The sequence below is a fragment of the Falco punctatus genome (assembly GCF_963210335.1).
Source record: "Falco punctatus genome assembly, chromosome: 5".
NCBI lineage: Eukaryota > Metazoa > Chordata > Aves > Falconiformes > Falconidae > Falco > Falco punctatus.
In genome coordinates this window covers 17,045,487-17,055,773 of record NC_137584.1, presented here as the reverse complement: position 1 = coordinate 17,055,773, position 10,287 = coordinate 17,045,487, and the positions used below count along the sequence as shown (strand labels likewise).

Here is a 10,287-nt window from a genome sequence, read left to right as displayed (position 1 = left end):
CACTTCATATAGTTTTGGTAGAATTAAAAGTACAGATCAATCCCACAATTGCTGGCAATGATGCATTCATATGCATCTATGAAAGATCTGTAAGTGATTTATAGCAGACATAAAGGTTACGTCTAAAGCCTAGCCTTTGCCACGTAAAGTGCCTATCCTAGATGAAGATAGAGTATAAAAAACATTTTTTTGTTTCAATCTCCTGAAAAATGGTATTAGTTCTATACAAGACTATAATCCATCAGCTCCAGGGTATCTTTTGGGTAGGACAGATTACTGAAAAGAGCAGGTTTGCATGATTTAGTGGCATGTAAAAGACATTTTTGAATTTTCCAAAAAGAAATAGATGTCCAGGTGATTTTGCAGACAGATGATATCCTCAAATTGTCTTCTTTCAAAACCAACTCAGTTGTTTCCTACAGAAGAAAAAATAGCATAGCTTTCCCCAGGACTGTTTAGTTTATACCGTAACTTAGAGATTATAAATCATATTTAACCCTCGGGTAAATGCATGGAAGTCTTACTGACAACTGTGGATTATAAGCACTGAATTTTAAGAAGACAGACATGGAAACACTTTCTCATAAGAACAAAGATGCTGATTTTTCATTGTAGATGTGTTTCTTCCTCTGTCCTTACATACTCCTATGTCATGAAAGTCCAGGTTCATACACCACACTGATGGAAATTACTCATTTTAGAGATTTAACTCATATTCCTAATTGCTAGAAAAAATTGCAAACTAATGATTTTTTAGCTGGTGGGTATTTTAACAAAAATTGTCACAGTAGATATACAGGTGCACGGGTGCATGCACAGAACAGGGTTTGTAAGTACAGTATCATACAAAACAAGAAAAGAGTAGGTTATTTATTGTCAAGATAATATTAACAAGGTGAGAATACTTTGCTGTTGTGTATGAGAAAATAGAAAATAAATAGCTATAATCTTGCATAGGTCTTGTTAGTATCTCCTATATGCCCTTCTTTCTGCTAAGCTTGTTTTGACACACAGCCATCCCTCCAAACAAGAGGACAGTCAGCAAAATCCACACTGAGAGCTACTGTGCAGGTGCACAAAAGTTCTGAAACTCATTTGCTGAAAATACTTTTCTTCACAAAACGTCTGGGGTTTTTCAGCTTCACCACAGAAAGAAGAGTTGAAGCACACAATTATAGTGATGTCAGTCAAATCACAAGGGAAATCTCGAAACAGCTGGGATTTTCTGGATCTTCCAGCATTCTCCTGCCTCCCACAATTTCATCCTCCAGCCAAGCTGTGTGTGTGCCTGAGATCTATAACCTTTATGCCTGCGATCTATAACCTTTATGCCTGCTATCAGCCCTGTGAAATCCCAAGGGCCGCTGCCCAGGTGCGGTGTGCTTCCCGAAGCAGTACCTACGGCTCCCAGGTGCTGCAGTGCCAGGCGTGGTGCTAGGAAGTGCCCTGTGCATGCACGGGAACACCTGGGGAGGTTGTACAAAGGTAGAAAGATAACATCCTAGGCTAATCGATCCTAGTTCTGCCAAAGTTTCCTCATAAGCCATGTTTCCTAAACTTTTGATAGTTTCCATTGCTCTTTATTGATTTTCCACATCTCTTTTTACATGTCATGCCCAAAACTTGACAGGGATTTCTGGCTGTGAACAAAGCAGAGGTCTGCGACACCTATAAATTAAAAGAATCTTAATTAGGATAGAAATAATATTAGCATTTCTCAAACTGAAATGTGTTTGTACTGAAATAATGTAAACAGGAGCAGTTTCTAAATATTTTCTAACACTGTACTGGCACAACCAAATGCAACATAAGGGCACTTTACTGAAGAGTGTGAGCAATTTGACCACTAACCTATCAGAGACCTGTGCAGTTGCAAAGAGCAGGTATTGGAAAATGCGTAGACAGTGGCTCAAGCAATGGATTTGGCAAGATAATGAAGAACAATAAAAGGAGCAGGCTCTGCAGATAAGCTATCTGCATCCATGGACCATCCAGATGGCTATCCATCCAGATCCATGGCTATCGCTGCTAAATATGCAACATCAGCACTCTGCTGTTGCATAGTCACAGCTAATGGAAGACAGAAGTGTTAAGAACTAGGAGTTTGTATAGGTAAAGTACTGAAAACATAAAACATGACTAACTGTTAGCATAGCATATATTGTTCATCAATGTCAGGTTGGTAAAACCGTGTTTTAAAATTGGTTTGAATTTGTCAGACTTCTGAACAATCCAGCCAAAGCAATTTCAGATTCCCTGAGAAATATATACATTTTTATATATGTTCATTTGCAACATAGCTGAGGCCTTATCAACAATACAAAATTTTTTTATACACATCCTCTGGGTTATATATAAATGCTGATGAGGATTGCCTCCTCTGCAGCATGACAATATACAACTCACCTTTTTCCCAAGAACTGCTTAAGAACCTGTTGGGTCCCATCATGAATGTGCATAATTAAGTATTCCTGTTTATATGTGGTATCCTGAATTTACTTTCCTTGAATTTCATTTGGTTCTTTCAAGACTATTTCAAACAATTAATTACAAGATGCCATTAACAAGCTAATTCTACAACATTATTCTGCAACAAGCATACTGATCCATCCAAAATATTTGTATTTGAGGTTTTGTAAATGTTTTTTATAAAATATTGTAGAAGAAATCCTCACCAAAGGGCAAAACACTTAATTTAAACTAATCTGCATAGGGAAGGGTACAAGACAAGAAAAAATTGGTATGCTGCAAGTTTAGACTCACTGTAGATAAAAGTGAATGTTTTTATTGATTCACCATTCTAAGACCAGCATACTCTGACTTCACAGATTTTTAGAATACAACTTCCAGTGCAACTTTGGGTATATGTGATTCTCAAGAACTATTAACTTATATCCTAATACATTTGCAAAGAAGCAATTACTCTAATTTCCATTTTATTCTGCTCCATGAGTCAGGCACTGTGTATACGCTTCACCATACTGTTGCAGGTACTACAAGCTTGTACCAGCCACCTCAGGATCCTCCACTACAGCATAGAATTGTCTGATTAATAGATATTCCTAGCATTACAATAGTCAAATAATATACTTCATTTTCTCCTCATTGTCGTTCATGTGCGAAACGTTCCCAAGTGTTATTATGGAACAAAATACAGTAGTGGCAACATTAATGCAGGAACAAAGAGCAATGCTAAAATTATTCTTATACTGCTACCTGCTAGACAGTGCCAGCGGCTTAAGAGATCAGAACAAAGCAGACATTTCCCTTTAATTGCTTCAGGCATTTGCATTGTGCCATCCTACTTTGTAGTGTTTTGCATGTTAACTAGTTTTTTTCTGCCATATCTTAGGAAATACATGTACAGGCATTCTATAGTCTGAGGGCACAATATAAATAGAGTTAAAGTTTATAACAATAAAAGTAAAAATCAAAGTTCACGTTATCAACATTTATATAATTGCAATAAGGACATCTTCAGTGTTTTTAAAAACACCTTGACTAAGCAAGGGATTGCTTTTGTTGTTATTAACTGCAGTGCAGAACAAAAGCCCATGGATGCCTTCTCATGGGCTTCAATAGGTTTTGGTTTGGGTCCCTTCTTAGTGTCCCATCAGCATTAGCCTTGGAAGGCAATCTCCTTATAGCCAGTATCACCAGGAAAATCAACATGATCAGGATTATTGTTCCAAACACTTCAGACCCTGACAACATAAGCTTAGTGAGTCCACCTTCTTCTTTGCCCCCTTCCTAAAATGTATGAGATAATAACCAGTAACCCTTGAGAGGATCTTGCTATTATTAGCATCAGATTGTGCCCAGGTGTAATGGGACATGTCCCAAAGTTTCATCTGGAACCAGGGTGGAAACACTTTCACTGGAAACTTTAAAGCTGCTTGATATTTAAAAGGAGTTAAAAAAAAAATATCACTTTTTTCCTTTGTTAAAATCACAGAATGCATCATTTCCATGACAAACATAGAGCCCATGTATATTGTAGAACTGATCCATCTTTAGAGATTTTCTATATTCCCTGCTCAATAAATTATTAACATTTCATGCCATTTATTTAGTGAAAGAGGATGGTAAGAAGAGATTTCTAATCAGGAGGAGCCAGCAGGATAGCAGCCTGTTTATGTGAAAATTCCAGGATCAGAGAGTGGAAGGAGATGCTCCCTTTTAAGGTGAAAAATCCTGGTAGCCATAAATAACACACAAAAAAATCATTCCAGCTCTACTCCTTCCTGAATGTTCTTTATGCTGATACTTTATGCCAAACTTTCAGATGGTTAAAAAGAGTCATAACAGGATGGAAGGTACTCATCTACAATACTGAGTATGGTCAGAAATAAACCCAGCAAAAATAACAGTACAACTCTCTAGTGAAGGTGTTTCAAAAATAGAACCTTTTCTCTTTACATTCTCATACAACTTTTTTTTTTTCTTTTTTTTTTTTTTGTCTGTTAGGAAAAGGATACAAAATGTTAATCCCTTGTGTGGAAGTTATTTCACCCTGCCTATGAGAAACAAAGCTGAATTGGCCTAAAGACCCCTCTCTGGTTTACAAGTCAGGATAGTCACTGGAGAGGTCAGAGGAGCAGGTTCCAGTCTGTGCTCCCAGGGCTGTTCGGGTTTGGTTTTGGTCTGCTGCTTTGCTGAAAATATGGAAACAGAAATAACCCAGAAGGAAGATGTAACATTGGAAAGTATTGTCAAATATAAATCCCTAAATTCTTTGCTTTTTACAAAACATATTCCACATATAAATTAGCGTAATTGTGTGCTAGCTATGTAATAACATTTTTTTAAATTATTGAGTCACAACTGGGTCATACCAGTGTGGAAGTACAGTATGAAATACAAGTTTGGTTTGGAGGTTTTAAATTTTGCACCGGTTTGGCTGAAATTATTATTATTATTTATGTTTGACTGTTTATTATAGTGGTGTGATATTCATAAGGCGGCAGAATTCATAACATTATGTTTAAGATTTGGCAGAATTATTACAAAACTTCTGCTGAAACAAGCCTAGTATCGACATAAAGGACTCTGCTTGTCAAAGGGACAAGACTCTCTTGCACTCTGTTAGAAACCTAACACTTTAAAATTTAAAAACTTGTGTGTAAAGAGCTAGGAACTCTCACAGTTACCCGGGGTGGCTGATTTACACACACCTGACAAACGGTGCATCATTTCTCATGGTCACATTCTCATAAGTTAATACATGAATGTTGTTCTACAAATATGTTTTGCCTATCAAAATAATTTCTGTGAAAGCAGAAAAACATCAGTCTCACTGCCATCTCCTAGTTCATTGACAGGAAAGTATCATGACTTCAGTGCTTATGTGCCAATTAGAAAAATATTTTTCACTTAGCAATTGAAGTGTAAAGTAATGATCCTGTTATTTAATGCAAACATAGCCAGACACAGAAATAGATGGGGTGTGTGCAGCAGTCACCTACCAGCCCCGGTGTTGTTATTGGCACTACATACTCGTACTATTTTCCAGAATAACTGCTTCAATGAGACCAGAGGTGCAAAACATAACATGCTGCCAGAGATAGCTGTGGCTTTCACATCTGTCAGTTAACACAGCTGTTTTAATAAAACAATCTCAGAAGAGCGTGGGGCTTACTTTTCAGTCCCTTAGTGTCAACAGAACTAATTGAAACTACCAGGATACATCTGAAAGCTCAGTATCAATTTAGCCTGAAGCATGACAAAAATTTCAGAGTTATTTCTTGCATGAAAAGTAACAATGATTGCATGACTTTAGCTGGGTAGAAAAAATGATAAATACCTTACAAGGTACATTTATCTGTCTCTACCAGTACTTATATTCTTAGCACTGTGCAAAGGAGAGAAAAGGCTTGGGGAGTCCCACCATCTATAAAAAAAATATTTGGATCCTTCCAACAGTACGCTTTTCTGTTTCTAATACAAGTACATTGTGTGAATTCTGTACTCATTTCCGTATCAAAATGATGAGTGAAAAGAAACCCACGCCTTTTAAACAAGATATATATTTGAAAATTTCTTTAGTAAAACTACCAATTTTAACTGAAGGGATTCTTTCTAGAAATCTTAAGGGACATGCACAATATCCGTTGTGACAAGAAATATAATTATCTCATGGATACCGATTAAATTGTAGTTGACAAATGCAACAATATGAAACATTTTAGTTAAACATGCACTTTAAAGTGTTCTTAAAGAATGACAATCAAAATCAAAATATTACATAGCAATATCACAGGTCAGGTTTGGTGAAAATCAAGAATGTGATTTATTTCCTATAGCAATAAATGGCTAAATCACCAAACCCTAGGATTGTTTGGCTTTCTTGTATTTCATTTTGATTGTTCAGAAGTTGCCTGAATCAACAAATAATAATGATCAGAAGTAACTCACTGTAAGTCCACTGAGATACCATTCAGTAAATACCAGAGGCCACTAACTACTCTTTTTTAAATGCCCCCATTTCTGTCCTACTTTACTTTACTGTGTTGCACTGCATTGTACTTTGCCTTATTTTCCTGTAAATTTTACAAGCAATGAATAACGCACAGTCGCAGTAGTGAGCTATCACCTTAATCATATAGAACATTAGTGATTTTCATGAGTTTGCTGTATTTAAAAGCAGATTTTGAACAGGTCATACCCACCAAAAGGACAAAACAGCCTGTAACACTCATTTCTGTGTTGCTGTCCTTGACCCTCCCAAAACACCTGTGCTCTGTGCTGCTAGTGAGGCACAGAAGTGCAACGAAGGGGATGGAGCGGTAGGAGGAACAGTAACATTTTCTCACACTGGGGTTGTGTGCCCACTGCAGAGGCAGAGCACAGTGTTTTCCATGTGTGTGATTTGTGGGACAGATCTTACCAGAGATCTTCTACAGAATTGCTATTCACCCACAAAGGATAATACCCAAATGAATGTGTTAGGAAAATCATATGATATATATTAGAAAAATGTAGAAGATCTTTTACCAATACAACTGATTTTCACATCTCATGTGTGAGCTAGTACCTTAAATCTGGTGGTAGCATTCTTTGGAATATTAGCTCATAAATTATATCAGAAATTTAATATGGACTAGGGAAAAATACTCAACACTGAACAGTCTATAAAGATTATTCAATAATTATCAGCAATTCTAATTGATAGTTATTCACTGTGGACATTAAAGTCAACAGGATGAAAGATACAGTCAAGTATTTTCTGGTCTATTTTCCATCACCATCGGTTCCTATGTGAGTTCATTCCACACTCTTGGGTGAGCCTTTAGAAAGATGACCTCTCCTGCCCTGAAGAAGTTTATCCCTATTACACAGAATTTCAGTGTGCCAGAATATCAAAGCTGATAACCATTTCCAGATCCTAGTGGCAGCTTTCAGCTAGGTACAGAGCTTTTATGGAATACAAGCTGTCAAAGTTCAACATGCTTTTCCTTTATTTTTAACCAAGAATATTTCCTCAGCTGAATAATCAGGCAGTTGATTGCAATGTTATCACTCATTTCAGTGCTACACATTGCTAATGCATTCATCTTGGGTGGCTATTTGTTCAGAAAAGAGAAATAAGGGGTCTAAGAAGTCCTGTTTTATACAGAAAAACGCTCTCAGTTCTGATGCCAACACTTCTGAATTTTTAAAGCCATCAGAAATAAAAGATACTCTTCATACCTCTAGTATCACGGAGTTTCTTAAAGTTCAGTTTAACAAAAATTGAATATCCATGCCATATATTCCAGTTAAAACAATGAATCTGAATTATTCCATTGCAGCAAAAACTACTAAGAACAGCAACTGCTGATGCTGACAGACAAGTCAAACCAAAGGAAGTGTAGATGGCTATCAATAAACAGAACTTATGTCTGATGCATGAAATACAGAGCAGTACTAGGAAATCCCATTTCCCAGTTTGTGACCAGTTTCTTTAAACACCTTGCTAAGAAAATATATATTGAGACCTATCACTATCTGTTGTCACAAATGATTGATGTTTATAAGATGCATTTCTCTAAAAAAAGAAAAAATCCTCCCAAGTTAGTTTGAACTGCCAGCAGCTTACTGATATTTTTTATTTTTATTTTTTTATGCTGTTGTTGCTATGGTGATTTTCCACTAGCTGCAAGCAGGTACTTTCAGCACCAGTTATATTCCTACATCTTACCTGTCAAAGGGGTGCCAGGCCAGCATATTTGGTGTGATATGCTGCTATTTTTCTCAGATAATGCAATGCTGGCGATACTGTCACTGTTTTTATGATGTGCCTTCTCTGTCGTGCTCACCAAAGACAACAATTACACTGAAATTATGTGCTCCAGAATGGAGATTACAGCCTACCCAAATCCTTGTGGGTTTATTGTTACTGTTCAGGTTTTATGTCAATCACATGACTTTTTTTCCCCTTTTTTTATACTTCTCCATTTCACAAGGAAGTTACTAGTAAGCTAGTCAGCATTTGGGGTACTTTGCTATATTTTAAAATATATTTTAAAAATCTGCAGTAGCAACCCAGAGAAAAGGATCTGATTTGCAGAAGTCTTTCTGTAATTAATAGTTACATTCTAAAGCTCTGCTCAAGCACACTTACTGAAGTCAAAAGGGAGTTGATATGAATGAGAATTTCTTGACTTTTCAAAAATTTTGTATAGGCAGCCACCTTAGGTAATGGGTTAGAGGGGAATATTTAAAGATTTAACACTTGCACTGTTGAGTAATATAAACCAAAGTAGGAGAAGGCAAGTACATGAAGCTGTACTAAAACTCGTTCAATTCAATACCCTTTTCATCCTGTCCACCAGTATCTGGTTGCCTACAAGAAGTATTTAGAAGAAATAGTGAATATGTAATGTAGCAAAAGTGAGTTGACTTTCAGAAAACTTTTGTTGGTAATAGCCTTTAAATGCTAATGAACTTTGTGGTTTAAATAGAAAAGTGTGCTTTCTATTTAAGTATCATTCATATACACATAGATACAGGATACGGATAAAAGCAGAACATCAACATGACCTTTTCTCATATAAAGAAATGATGGAAAGAAGTGAGTTCTACATGCCTTTATTTTGTTCCTTTTAAAGTGTTAAGCATGAACTACAACCTGTGAAAATCAGACGTAGTTTTTTCAGCAGTTAGTCCATCTCTGGTCTCACTGAAACCATTCACCAACGTTCTTTCTGGGCATATACTTGCAGTGAAAAGCAAAAGAAAAAATAAATCAAAAAGGAATTGGTTACAAGCAGAAGGAAAAAAAAATGAAATTCTGTAACCTTATTTTTTTGCAAAGAACATCTAGTACTGTGTTTATTCAGTGTGTGATTGAAGTTTCTTGGACTATCTCTTAGGGCTCAGTGAAAGAAGACTAAGAAAGAAAAGTGCAGCTATGAGAGGTATGCATAAAGAATAAATTGTTCATTCCTTAATCAAAGAAGCTAGAAAGTTGCTGGCTGAGTAAGTGGGAAGAGACAAGAACATGCAGTCACAAACCTCCAGGCAAGTTGCAGAGACAGAGTCATTCTGGTTGCAGGGAAAAACAAAGACTTCACATAATGAGGACAGAAAGACTGGAAATGAAAAACTGCGGAAAAAAATCACAGAAAAACAGGTCAGCAGAAAACAGAAATATTTAGAACATCTGTGCCCTGTAGCATCCTTCCACCCTACAATTGTTCAGGGTAGAGATAGACATGTAATATTTGCCAGTTTTGAGGTATCAGTCACAGAAACTGATTTCAGATCAGAAGGCAAAGTTCTTGGGCCTGTACCAAAATTAAAAGTTACATAAAATGTACAAGATACACTTAAAAAAAATGTTTATGAAATAAAGTTTTTTTGGTGCTCAATTAGCAGCCATAGTTGGACAAAACTGCAGAATATGTATTAGTTTTATTATGGGAAGAGATTTTTTCTGTGCAGCCATGAAACTAGTCAGAATTTTTTAAATTTCACTGAGCTGCTTATTTCCTTTGCTGCTTAAAACAAGCCATCATCAACATTAACACAATTATAAAATCCATGATAGTTAAGCTTTGGAGTGTATTTACTTAGAGCAATCTGCTTAATCGGGTAAGAAACCTGGCTTGTCAAAAGCCATTGCTCTTCAATTGAATTAAGGAGTGTTGCCCTTTTAATGAAGGATTATTATTTTAATGAAAGATTAATGAGGGACAACTAATGTCCTTCAAAGAAATAAAGCAGCAGAAACTGGTATTTTACATTTAATCAATTACAAGTGTGCAACTATTTACGGCATTCTCTTAAAGTCATTTCAATACAAGG

General features: G+C 36.2%; 1 protein-coding gene across 1 annotated transcript in view; it reads right to left on the bottom strand.

Moving 5' to 3' along the window:
- Window positions 1–1,314: 1,314 nt before the first annotated feature.
- Window positions 1,315–10,287, bottom strand: part of LOC308064826 (uncharacterized protein) — a 45,104-nt gene continuing 36,131 nt past the window's right edge. Inside the window, exon 3 of the transcript XR_013928552.1 lies at window positions 1,315–1,668. The gene's annotated coding sequence lies outside the window, so the exon portion shown is untranslated. The remainder of the gene's footprint in view (window positions 1,669–10,287) is intronic.